At 35.8% G+C, this 13,623-nt stretch overlaps 2 pseudogenes; both read right to left on the minus strand.

The window, feature by feature from the left end:
* Positions 1-1,406: 1,406 nt before the first annotated feature.
* Positions 1,407-1,706, minus strand: LOC105304719 (annotated as a pseudogene).
* A 2,522-nt stretch (positions 1,707-4,228) lies between these two features.
* LOC105304730 overlaps positions 4,229-13,623 on the minus strand; it is a 33,432-nt pseudogene continuing 24,037 nt past the window's right edge.

Raw genomic sequence — 13,623 nt, forward strand, 5'->3', positions numbered from 1 at the left:
TTTTTGGAATACTTCCACTTTTTACTCCTAATGTGATTCTTCAGACTCTGAAATACAGTAGGTCACATTTCATTGTGGAGCATTCACTGCTCACATGTGACACACCCTCTTCCTCTCTTGCCAACATTTTTGCCTCAGTGCTCAGACATGATCAGAACAGCAGACTCCTTGTCAACATGCAGTAGGTATGCTTGGACAATGCTCAGGGCCGGCCTTTAGTAGAAGTGCTAGTGCTTGCTGTCTTTCGCCACTGACTCTGTGTGACATGGACCTGGCATCCTTTGTCTATGAACTGTTTGTGTACACAGACTCACTACCCTACAGGTCACATCAAATCTCTGTTTTTGTTTTTTCTTTAATCTTTCCCTTTCCCCATTCACTGCCCTCCTCCACCAACCCATCCACTAAATGAGTTCCAACATTTAGATTTTGAGTGAATTAGCTGATCCCCAATTCAGCTTCTGACTTTAACTATGTTTTCTAATCCAGCTTCTACTGAAGAATGCTGTCGGGGTCGGGGGGATGGTGGTTATAAAGTGCTTTAAAAGTTAAGCTACTTGAAGAGAAAAGAGGTGAATAGTGAGATTTGGTTGCTTGGATTCTGTTTTACAAAATGCAAGTAAGAAGGGTAGAATACATGAATTCTATGGCCGATTTTAGTCAAACACAAACAAAATGCAAGTGAGAAGGCTAGAATACATGAATTCTATGGCCAATTTTAGTCAAACACAAGCCATTCTATGGCTTATTTGGAAGCCATAGAAGAAAATCAGCCATGTTGTATCATTTCAAAAAAAAAGTGAGACTACAAATATAATGTAAGAAGCATCATGTTGTATCATTTCAAAAAAAAAGTGAGACTACAAATATAATGTAAGAAGCATCATTTTCTTTGGAATAAATGCATAGCTTTCCACAGTGACTACTTTGAAAGGTAGTGCTCATTTGGAGCAGAAAAGATTTAGTGAGTTTGTTACAAATTATTATATATTGTCATTCATTTCAGTTTCATCATTTATCTCCCAAGAGAAGTCACTCAAATAGCATGTGTTCATTACTGAGTGAGCTGTAAAGACAGTTATAACCAAAGAGGTTCAAAATAGGGAGGGGTCCCAAAGGTGTGGGCAGTTAGGGAAACAACTTTTAAAGAGTTGAAAGAGACCAAATAACTGCCAAGAGGAAAAGGAAGAGTCCTCCTGGCAAAGATAAAAAGCTGCAGGATTAAGAATACACAAGACTTGTTTCTTTTAGAGTATGAACAGACATGTTTTCATCAGGCTGATGATACATGTGTAAGGACAGTAATAAAAGTCATTTGAAGAAGAGATTGTCCAGTGATTGTTTAGAATTCTTTTTTTCACATAAATTAACCCATTTATTATAGGCTAGCCACATTTCAAATGTGGAGCTTCTACTGGTCTTTCAATTCCTTCAGTCTTCTGATGGCAGACTTTACTGTGATGGCTGAAAAGTGTTGTAGGTCCAGGTACCACCAGCTACTGTTTTCATGCAGGAACTACAGTGCCAGATCCCCACAGCTCTTCTCTTCATCTTGGTTTTGCCACAGAAGGAGCAAGTGTACTTGGTGTGCTGGCTGATTTCAATTTTCTTCACCATTTTACTTAGGGAAGTGCCATAATGGGTCCCGTATTTACCAACGATACCAACCTTCTTGGTGTGTTTAGCCATGTTGCCGCCAGCTAGGTAGGAACCCACCTGTTTAGAATTCTTGAAGCTATAGGGAGAACACGTGCTGTTATTCAACACAGATGTTGTAAGTGCATGACCATGGAACATGATTTTCCTGACTGATGCAGTCTCTCTTCATGTGAACAGGAGAATCATAGTAGGCAAAATAATGGCCCTCCTTCCAGACCTGTGAATATGTTAATTTACATAGCAAAAGAGAATCTGTAGATGTGATTAAATTAAAGGGCTTGAGATGGGTAGATGATCCTGGATTATCCAGTTGAGCCCAATGTAATCATAAGTATCTTCGTAAGACAAAAAGGCAGGAGGTCGGAGAAGGAGACGTAATGATGGAAACAAAGGTCAGATGCGGGCCTATGAGATAAGGGATATAGGCAGCATCCAGAAGCTGGAAAAGGAAAAGAAATATTCTCCCCTAGAGGCTCCGGAAGGAATGCAGCCCTGCCTACCCATTTTAGGCTTCCGACCTGCAGAATTGTAAGATAATTTGTGTTATTTTAAGTCACTAAATGTGTGGTAATTTATTATAGCCACGATAGGAAGCTGATGTGGGGATGTATGTGTATATTAATCTCAGCAAGTCATTTCACAGCATCTTTAAAATATTTCTAAGCCAGGATTGAAGAGTTAAGACTATGCAATAATGTATGCTATCAGATTCAAAACTATCACAATAGATATGCCCAAAACTTGGTGTTTAAAACATGGTATCCAGGGCCTGGGTTTGAATCCTGACCCTACCCTTTTCTAATTATATAATCGTGGGCAAGCTATTTGACATTTCTGTGCTTCTGTGACCCTATGTGTAAAGTGGGATTAATTATCACAACTATCTTAGAATTTTGTAATAAAAATTAATACAAATCGATATTAATAATTTAATTAATATTACATAAATTAATACTTTTGAAATGTTTAGAATGTTTTATGGTACATAGCGAGCACTATGTAGAGGTTAGCTGTCAATATGACTAGTGCCAGCCTAGAGTAGATTCTGTGGTCACAAGGTTCAAGGCTCTGTACTTGACTCTAAACATTTCAACGTTTTTATCAACGGCTTGAATAATGGTATTAAAGGCTAGTGACATAAAATTGGAAGCTATAAACCTAATGCCAGGCTGAAGACAATTGAATGAAATATATTTAAGCTCCAAAAACCCCCCACAGGTTTAAATCCCAAATATTTGCCAACATTATGGTATATTTACTTTAAATATATGAGTAGCTTGTTGTAATCTCTTAATCTCTTTCACAGCTTGAATTGTAAATACATTTAAACAAACTTTAGTTTTTTTAAATAAAATATGTGATTTCATATATCATAGGACTAAATTAGCAGAACATCCAATATCTTCTTTCTTACCCTAAGCACACCACCCCCACGTTCAATTTGTCGAAAACATATATAGCTTATAGAGACCTAAATGTCGGCAAGTGTCATGGAAAAGAAGGGTCAGTCCAACTTCTAAATCCGAATAAGGGTTATCTGCTAAATTCTTTAATGTTTGGTCTTAACACTGCCACATAAAGACATTTTTGGCAACTAATCTTATAATCTTATAGCTAATTCCCACAAAGCCACCAGTGAGAATCTTCAAAGGAGGCTGATCCATTCCTGCAGTGCTTAGCTCAACCATGGAGTCCTCTGCTTTGGGTACCCATGGGTATACTCAGTCGTTTTCATCCCATACAGCATCAAAATTATTTTAGGACAGTGATTGAAAAAATTTTTTTTCAAGATCAGCCATTGCTTACCTAGAGCTGGGGTCATGGGAGAGGACTGAATGCAAAGTAGCATGAGAGAAACTTGGGGAGATGATAGACATAATCTATATCATGATTTCCATGGCAGTTATGTCAAAAATTCAGAAATAATAGAAGTAAAACCAATGAATCACTGAAGTAATAATTAGTAAAAATTTATTGTGCACACACCAAAAAGAGTTTGCAAACCGGAAGTACTCAAACCAAAACATGGAATGAGGCTCAGGTGTATATTTTTATAAAGCAGCTTATATGGTAAGAAAGCAGTGACTTCTTCATAGTGATTGATTATCATAGTAGAATTTTCAGTGGTACCTTGTATCAACTTTGGGAAACAATTCGAGGTTTCCTTCTGATTTCTAGAAGCGTAAACAAGAAATGATCCAGGTCGAGTTAGTCTTGCAAAATAAGCTAAATTAAGCTTTGTTTGTATGACTAAACTGGTTTTTGTCTGCTCCAGGAATTTTCAAGGCTGGTCTCCATTTGTTTTTTTATTTTAACAGTTACATGATTGAATACATTTGTTAAACCTCATCATGCCATACCCTTAAAATGGATGGATTGTATTACGTATAAATTATACCTCACTGGCTGCTTCTCCCATTTTCCTTTATTCTCTCAAAGAACTGAAGACTGCTCATTTTCATCTTGCTAAAGCTCATATGTATTATAGAACTCTCTTTCCATCTCCAGGGAGCTTTATATTCCACCTATTTTTTTAACAACTGATAATCAATTTATTAAAAAGGTTGATTTAAACATCTGCAATGGTAACTTTGGCCTCAACTCCTGGCTCAGTAGTGACAGACGTAACCTGCTTAACAATCTCAGAAGGACTATGCAAGTCAATGAGTCGCTCGTGGATCCTCAACTGAAAATGATCCTAAGTCTTAGAACCTTCCCCACAGGGAGTTGTGTTTTTTTTTTTTTTTTTTTGTAGTGGTTCTCAGAGTCTTGGTAGGTGTCTGAACCTGTCCTTTCACTTTGAGATTTTTTTCCTTTGCGCCTCTGATCAAGTCGGCACACACTTTCACCAAAGATTTTACCTTGTGGCTGGTTAGAGTAATTCTAATTGGGTGAATCACCACCCCTGGTTCCATGGGTGTCTTTCCACATCTTTAAAAGCTTTGGCTGGGGTGTGGCTCCCAGACTGACTTGTTTCTCAGTGAGAATAGCCTGCGATGGGTCAGGAGCTGGAGCAGCCAGAACTGAGCTCCACTGCAGCTGAGACAGCATCTTCCTCAAAGAGCCCACCTATTTTTAAATGTATGTTTTAATAAATTAGTCTTTCAATAGTTATTAACTCAGACATTTTCTCATTTTACTCTTTTTCCATAGACTGAAGCATGCTCTTCACAATTGTTTAAAAAACAATTCACTTAAAATATTTATCAAATGCCTACTAAAAATGTCAGGCAGTGTTATAGATGTAATGAATCAGAGTGAAGAAGACAAAAACCCATGTCCTGATATATTAATATTATGTGATATGCTAAGTATAAAAATGAAGCTGGAGATGAGGATAGGAATGCTGGGATAGGGGTTGTTTTTTGCAAAGTCCGGACCAAAAAAAAAAAAAGACATCCTGGAGAATGTACCGAACACAGACTTTAAGGAGAATAAAGCATATGGGTATATCTATCGTAGTATACATACATACATATGTATTGAGTGAATTTTTTTGAAACAAGTGTGAAAAGCATGCTTCAATCTACAGAAAAAGTGTAAAATAAAAAAAAAGTCTGAGCTAATAACTATTGAAAGACTAATTTGTTAAATTTAAATTAAAACAAATTTAATAAAAATAGGTGAGCTTTTATGTATATATAATACTAAAAGTCTTATTTAAAAATAGGTACCTATCTTATTGTGTTCTTAGAAATACATAAGACAATATATGTCTCATGACTGGCACAAAGTAGGTATGCAGTCGATATTAGCTAATGACATAAAGAAAGGGACTACATAATATTTGATCTTATGACTGTCAATTATTCTGGAGAAAGAAAGAGTTGTTAAAAACTAATTCCCCAAATCTCATTCAGATTAAAAGGAGGTAAGAGGTTATGAGAACTGATAAGGCAGAGAATAATCACTTTGCCCCTGTGAAAATTTATTTCGGAGGGAGCAAGTGGAAAGGGATGCCCTCAGGGGCACTGAAATATGATAATAGAGAGTGGCCTTTGGTCTGTGTTGTGATATATAACCTACCAAGCTTTGGTTAGAGTGAGTAGGGTACATAAGAGGAGGGTAGAGCTATACTGATTTAGATACTACGAAACTACTAAAATAGGCTGCTAACTCATTCCTCTTGTTCCTTTCAAAGATGGCTACATTACTGATGGGAAATAAATGAAAAGGGTATTTATATTTGCAGTATTTTAATTTTTAAAAGAGGTTCTGATTTATATCTATTTATATTTATTTATCATATGTATTTACACATAAAAGATTAACAACTTACTTTTTGTTATCAATTATATACTTTGTATGATTCCTAGACATTTATATTTTAACATTAAGTTTATTTCTTTATAATAATTTTAATTTGCAGGTTATATTATTCTATCTGTAACACTACCCAGTGTGTGTGTGTGTGTGTGTGTGTGTGTGTGTGTGTTCGGCGGCATTTAAAATGCAGTGTATGATCTTTGCCTTTAGAGTTTACAACCACTTATATGTTGAGCTCGACTAGACCTTCATAACACATAAAATTTGAAAATAAAGAGTTAAAACATAAACATACTACTTTGTTAAAATGTCGGCAGGTAAAATTTATTATTTATAATTATTGCAAATATATCTGTTCTCGAGTGGAGAGAAACAATTTTCAATCCTAGCTGCTATTGACTCTCAATCTAGTCTCCATGTGAAGATTGCTGATCTGAGCTTTTATCTTCATACTTAAAGAGCATTTGAAGTATTTTAGAAATGGAATGTATCCCTTAGACAGTTTGCATGTCCTTTGGAAATGAGATGAGTATTCAATTGCATTTTCCTACATATTACAAATTTAACTGTCACTCTGGATGACTCTTACGGGGCTACTGAAAGATTCAGCTAAAGATTCTTACTTGAGCCATGTAGTCTGTCCTGCATTTAGCATGTGCTACAAACTATGTCTCTTATTTTAGAAAATAGAGAGAGAGAATTGCAAACATGAAATCTGAATGCAATATTTGATTTGAATCCTATAATAACATTAATATTTTATTTCTTTTCCTTAATAATTATTTAGGGTTAAATATGTTTAAGTATGCAAGCTGTTGCTCCATTTTCTCAGAAACAGAGTATATACACTTATTTATTTTTAAGACAGTTTAGTTCCTTTTAGCTAAAATATTACTTATTTTTCTCCCATTTTAAAGTACATGTGAGGTGAATTAATTTAAAATAGAAAAATACCTAGAATATGCAAGCAGATCAACTGTATTTAGTTAAAAATCAGGCAACAATTTATCATGTTGTTAATAAATATGAATACAGTTGTTATTTGGAGAATCTATTCTGTAGCAGTGAAGAACTAGATCTGCTTGCATCTCATAAATCAACAAAATGGGTTTTCATAACGTGCTTTTCTGTTGCCTGATGAATTTAATACTGTACATTCCAGCAAAGTTAGTAGACAGGTCATCTACTAGATTATACTGCAATTACAGCTGCAATAAAAAGGATGTATTCCCCTTTTTCTTCCTAGCAGAAAATTAAATATTTTCTATAGTCTGAACTATTACAAACTCAGTTTCCCAGTTTATGCCAGTCTTCAATAATAAGTGAAATAAGCAAGGGACACTGTTCCTCACAAAGGGGTAAAGACATTAATAGAACACTTTTGTCTTGTATTTGGGAGAAAAATAAATCCTCTGATACCAAATTTATCCAGTTAAATTTTTCCACATGTAATCATATGATTTAAAATCAAGTAGAAAAATCAATTTAAACTATTATTTAAAATGTACTTCAAGTGTAGAGAACAGGGACATACTCCTATTGATAATATTTTATTTTATTTTTTATTAAATTTATTGGGGTTACATCGGTTAATACAATTATATAATTTTCATGTGTACATTGTAATTTGACATCTGTGTATTCTATTGTGTGTTTACCACCCAAAGTCCAGTTTCCTTCAGCTACCATATATTTGATCTCTTTTACCCACTTCAACCTCTCCGTTCTCCGCTATATTTGACCCCATTTAACCGTCTACCTATCCCCTCCTTCCCCACTCCCTACCCTTTGGTAAGCACTAGTCTATAGTCCATGTCCATGAGTCTCTGTTTGTTTGCCTTGTTCATTTGGTGCTTTTTAGGTTTATATTCCACAAATAAGTGATATCATGTGATTTTCAACTTTTTCTGTCTGGCTTATTTCTCTCAGCATGATTATTTTGAGTTCCATCCATGTTGTCGCCAATGGCAGTATTTCATCTCTTCTTATGGCGAGTAATATTCCATTGTATATATGTACCATAGCTTCTTTAGCCAGTCATCTATCATAGGACACTTCGATTGCTTCCACGTCCTGGCCACTGTGAATAATATCGCTATGAACATCGGTGTGCAAATATCTTTTCGGATATGGATTTTCAAGTCTTTGGAGTAAATACCTAGTAGAGGGATTGCTGGATCATTTGGTAGATCAATTCTCAGTTTTTTGAGGAACCTCCATCCTGTTTTCCACAGCGGCTGTACCCATTTGCAGTCCCACCAGCAGTGTATGAGGGTTCCTTTTTCTCCGCATCCTCTCCAACATTTGTTATTACTTGTCCTGTTGATTATACTATTCTAACAGGTGTGAGATGGTATCTCATTGTGGTTTTGATTTGCTTTTCCCTAATAGCTAGCAATGCTGAGCACCTTTTCAAATATTTGTTGGCCATTTGTACATTCTCTAGGGAGAAGTGTCTGTTCAGGTCTTCTGCCCATTTTTTGATTGGATCATTTGCTTTTTGTTGTTATTGAGTCCTCTGAGTTCCTTGTATACTTTGGATATTAGGCCCTTATCAGAAGCGTTGCTTGCAAATATATTTTCCCATTTGGATGGTTGTCTCTTTACCTTGTTGACAATTTATTTTGCTGAGCAGGAGATTTTTAGTTTGATGTAGTCCCATTCGTTTATTTTTGCTTTTATTTCCCTTGCTTTAGAGGTCAAATTCATAAAATCCTCAAGTCCAAGGTCCTTGAGTTTAGTTCCTATGTTTTCTTCTATGCATTTTATTGTTTCAGGTCTTATATTCAGGTCCTTAATGTATTCTGAGCTAATTTTGATGTGTGGTGACAGACAACAACTTAGTATTCTTTTGCAGGTGGCTTTCCAGTTTTCCCAGCACCATTTATTGAAGAGGCTTTCCTTTCTCCACTCTGTTTTTAGCTTTTTTGTCAAAACTTATTTGCCCATATAAATATGAGTTTACTTCTGGACTCTTGATTCTGTTCCACTGGTACATGTGTCTGTTTTGCTGCCAATACCATGCCATTTTGATTACTGTCACTTTGTAGTATAATTTGAAGTCAGGCAGAGTGATGCCTCCAGCCTCGTTCTTTTTTCTCAGGATGGCTTTGGCATTTCGGGGTCTTTTCCATACAAATCTCATGATTTTTTTGTTCTAAAAAAATTTGTTCATACAAATCTCATGATTTTTTTGTTCTAAAAAAATGCCAATGGGATTTTGATGGGGTTTGCATTAAATCTGTATTATGCTTTAAGTAATATGGTCATTTTAAATATGTTGATTCTTCCAATCCAAGAACACGAAATATCTTTCCTTTTAATAGGGTCTTGTAGTTTTCATTATATAGGTCCTTCGCATGTTTTGTTAGATTTATTCCTAGGTATTTTATTCTTTTTGTTGCAATTGCAAAAGGAATTATTTTTTTCCACTTCTTTATCTGACACTTCGTTATTACAGTATAGGAACACTACAGGTTTTTGAACATTGATTTTTATGTCTAGAAACTTTACTGTATTTTCTTATTGCTTCCAGTAGTGTTCTTGTGGAGTCTTTCATGTTTTCCATATAGAGAATCATGTCATCCACAAATGCTGACAATTTGGATGCCTTTTATATATTTCTCTTGTTTGATTGCACTTGCTAGGACCTCCAATCTGATATTGAATAACAGTGGCGATAGTGGACAGCCTTGCCTTGTTCCTGATCTTAGAGGGAAGGTTTTTAGTTTTTCACCATTAAGTATAATGTTGGCTGAGGGTTTGTCATATATGGCCTTTGTTATGTTAAGGTACTTTCCTTCTATACCGATTTTGTTAAGTGTTTTTTTTTTTAATATCATAAATGGATGCTGTATCCGCATCTATTGATATGATCACATGATTCTTATTTTTTAATTTGTTTATGTGATGTATCACATTAATTGATTTGCATACGTTGAACCAGCCCTGTGTCCCTGGGATGAAGCCCACTTGATCGTGATGTGTAATCTTATTAATATGTTGCTGTATTCAGCTCACTAGTATCTTATTTAGGATTTTTGCATCTGTGTTCATGAGAGATATTGGTCTGTAGTTTTCTTTTTTTGTATTATCTTTACCAGGTTTTGGTATCAGAATAATATTGGCCTCATAAAATGAGTTGGGAAATATTGCCTCCTCTTCGACTTTTTGGAAGAGTTTGAGAATAGGTATTAAATCTTTGAATGTTTGGTAGAATTCACTGATGAAGCCATGTGGTCCTGGAATTTTATTTTTTGATAGGTTTTGATGATTGTTTCAATTTCCATGCCGCTGATCAGTCTATTTAGATTTTCCAGTTCTTCTTGATTCAGTCTAGGAAGGTTGTATTTTTCTAAGTACTGGTCCATCTCTTCTAGTTTATTAAATTTAGTGTTATATAGTTTTTCATAGTATTCTTGTATGATCTTTTGTATTTCTGCAATATCAGTCATAATTTCTCCTCTTTCATCCCTGATTTTGTTTATTTGTTTCCTTTCTCTTTTTTCTTTAGTGAGTCTAGCCAGAGGTTTGTCAATTTTATTAACCTTCTCAAAGAACCAGCTCTTTGTTGTATTTATTTTTTCTATTGTTTATTGTTTTGTTTCTACTTCTGCTCTAATTTTTATTATTTCTTTTCTTCTGCTGACTTTAGGCCTCATTTGTTCTTCCTCTTCCAGTTTTTTAAGATGAAGCATTAGGTTGTTTATTTGGGCTCGTTCTTGTTTTAGAGGTAGGCCTGTAATGATATGAACTATCCTCTTATGACTGCTTTTGCCGTGTCCCAAAAGTTTTGAAATGTTGTACTATCATTATCATTTGTTTCTGTGTATCTCTTGATCTCTCTTTTTATTTCTTCTCTGACTCAGTTATTCTTCAGTAGCATGTTGTTCAATCTCCATGTATTTGTGGTTCTTCTTGATTTCTTTTTGCAGTTGATTTCTAATTTCAAAACATTTTGATCAGAGAATATAGTTGGTTTGATTTCAACCCTCTTATATTTGTTGAGGCTATCTCTGTGTCCCAGTATGTGGTCGATTCTTGAGAATGTTCCATGTGCACAAGAGAAGAATGTATAAGCAGCTGTTTGGGGATGGAAGGCTCTGTAAATGTCAATTATGTCCAGTTGGTCTAATGCGTCATTTAAGGATGTTATTTCCTTAATTTTCTGTTTGGATGATCTGTCCATGTCCGACAGTGAGGTACTTAGGTCTCCTACTACGATAGTGTTTTGGTCTGTTTCTCCTTTTAGTTCTGTTAGTAATTGCTTTACATATTTTGGGGCTCCCTGATTGGGGGCATAGATATTAATAAGTGTTATGTCTTCTTGGTGCATGCTTCCCTTTATCATTGTGAAGTTTCCCTCAGTATCTTTCCTTACATTTTTTTTTGAAGTCTATTTCATCTGATATTAGTACCGCTACTCCCACTTTTCTCTGGATGCCATTTGCTTGAAATATCATTTTCCACCCTTTCACTTTGAGTCTACATTTGTCTTTGGAGCTGAGATGTGTCTCCTGGAGGCAGCATATAGTTGAATTTTGTTTTTTGATCCATTCTGCAACTCTGTGCTTTTTTATTAGTAAGTTCAGTCCATTTACATTTAGGGTGATTATTGAAACATGAGGTCTTCTTATTAGCCATTTTGTCTTTTGCTTTCTGGTAGCTTGGTGTTTCCATTGCTTCTTTGTCCTTGTGTTTCTGTTTTCATTATTTTGGTTGGCTTTTGTGGGTTTTCCCTCTGTTTCTTCTTATTTTATGTTATATACTTCAGTTCTGAATCTTCTGTGTGTGGATACCATTACAAATATGTAAAGGATAGTTTTATTTATACACAGTCGTCCATTTTCTTCTGTGCGTGCCTTTTCTCCATTCCCCTTTACAAATTTGGATCTTTGAATCCTCCTTTTTTCATTGTTATCTCAATTTGTGCCTATGTTTGCTGAACGTTCATTACTAAATTGTTATAACAATTCTCTTTTTATTATTTAAGCTTATAATGCCCTGTTCTTAGTAAGGGTTGTACTCCTCTGCTTCTATTTGCCTGATAGTCACTTTACTCCTAATTATGTTTTTTTTTTAAAAAAATCATTTTGTTTTAGGTGAGCTGACCCCTTTCAGTATTTCCTGTAGTTCAGGCCTCGTAGTAGAGAATTCCCTCAATTTTTATATGTCTGGAAAAGTCTTAATTTCTCCTTCATGTCTGAAGGAGAGCTTAGCTGGATACATTATTCTAGGCTGGTAGCTCCTTTCACTTAATAGTTTAAATATTTGATTCCATTCCTTTCTGGCTTGTAAGGTCTGAGCTGAGAATTCTGAGGGTAATCTAATGGGTTTTCCGTGATAAGTTTTCATTTTCTTCTCCCTGGCAGTCCTGAGAATTCTGTCTTTGTAGCTGATTTTGGATAATTTTAATACAATGTGTCTTGGTGAAGGCCTTTTTGGATTGAGATAATTCGGTGTTCTGTTGACTTCTTGAATTCAAAGGTCCAGCTCATTCCTTAGATTTGGGAAATTCTCATCCACTATTTGTCCGAAAATGCTTTCTATTCCCTGCTCCTTTTCCTTGCCTTTGATAATGCCCATTATTCTTATGTTTCCTCTCCTGATGGTATCACTATTTCTTGTATTTCTGTTTCATTATTTTTCATTCTTCGATTTCTCTCTTCTTCCTTCTGATTTATTTCTAGGTTTCTCTTTGATATCACTGATCCTTTCCTCCATTTGGTCGACTCTCTTTCCCAAGCTTGCTATTTCATTTTTCAACTCTTGCAGTGTGTTCTTCATCTCCAGAAGTTCTATTTGGTTCTTTTTAAGGTTTCAATCTCCTTGTTCTGCTCATCTAGGTGTTTTTTCAATTCCTGAAATTGTTGATATAACTCGTTTTGGAATTCACTGAGTTTTTTCAGAAGTACCATCCTGAATTCTCTGTCATTTAAATTGCATATTTCTATGTGTGTAAGCTTATTTTCTGGAGAGTTTTCTCTTTATTTCTGAGATGCCTTGTCACCTTAGTTGTTCATGGTGTTTAATGGACTATTTCTCTGCCTGGGCATTAATGGAAGTGTATTCTGTTGTTTTTCCAGAAAGATTTATTATATAAAGTCTCTCTTTAGCCTGCTACAAAGAAGGCGCTTTTCTTTTGGATTCCAGTGGGTGACATCTAAGCCTCTTGGATCCCTGCTTTATATAAAGCCTGAAAAATGCCTTTTTATTTTCTGATAGATATTTAATAACACTCGCTATCCTCATTTTCAGTCCCTGTGAGTGTTAGTGTTTGCTCAGATTCCCCTGGGGCTCTGCGGTGTTCGGTCTTGGAGGGTATGTGGGGAGGGTCCATCTGGGTTGGGGGTTGGGGACTATGGTTCAACCTCGGTTTTGCACCCATGGCTGGTAAAAATCAACTGTTGTTTTTCTGCCATCCCGCTTCTCTGCTTTCTGCCCTGATGACTAGGTCCTGCTGCTGGTCGCGGGGAGCTCACAGCTTTCCCAGGCAGGGCTGTTCAGGAAACTCGCCGCACCATCTCCCCTCCCCATCTTCCTGCAGGGAGCTCTGGTGACTGCGAAAGGCAGCTTCTTTATTTCTCCCAGTCCACCACCCGACACATGGGGTTCTGACCCGTGGTAGCTCTTATGCACAGATTCCACACTCAGACATGCTGGTGTGCAGTTTGGGTGTTTTTTTGTTGAGTTTTAAAT

The sequence above is a fragment of the Pteropus vampyrus genome, unplaced genomic scaffold, assembly GCF_000151845.1.
Source record: "Pteropus vampyrus isolate Shadow unplaced genomic scaffold, Pvam_2.0 Scaffold351, whole genome shotgun sequence".
Classification (NCBI taxonomy): Eukaryota; Metazoa; Chordata; class Mammalia; order Chiroptera; family Pteropodidae; genus Pteropus; species Pteropus vampyrus.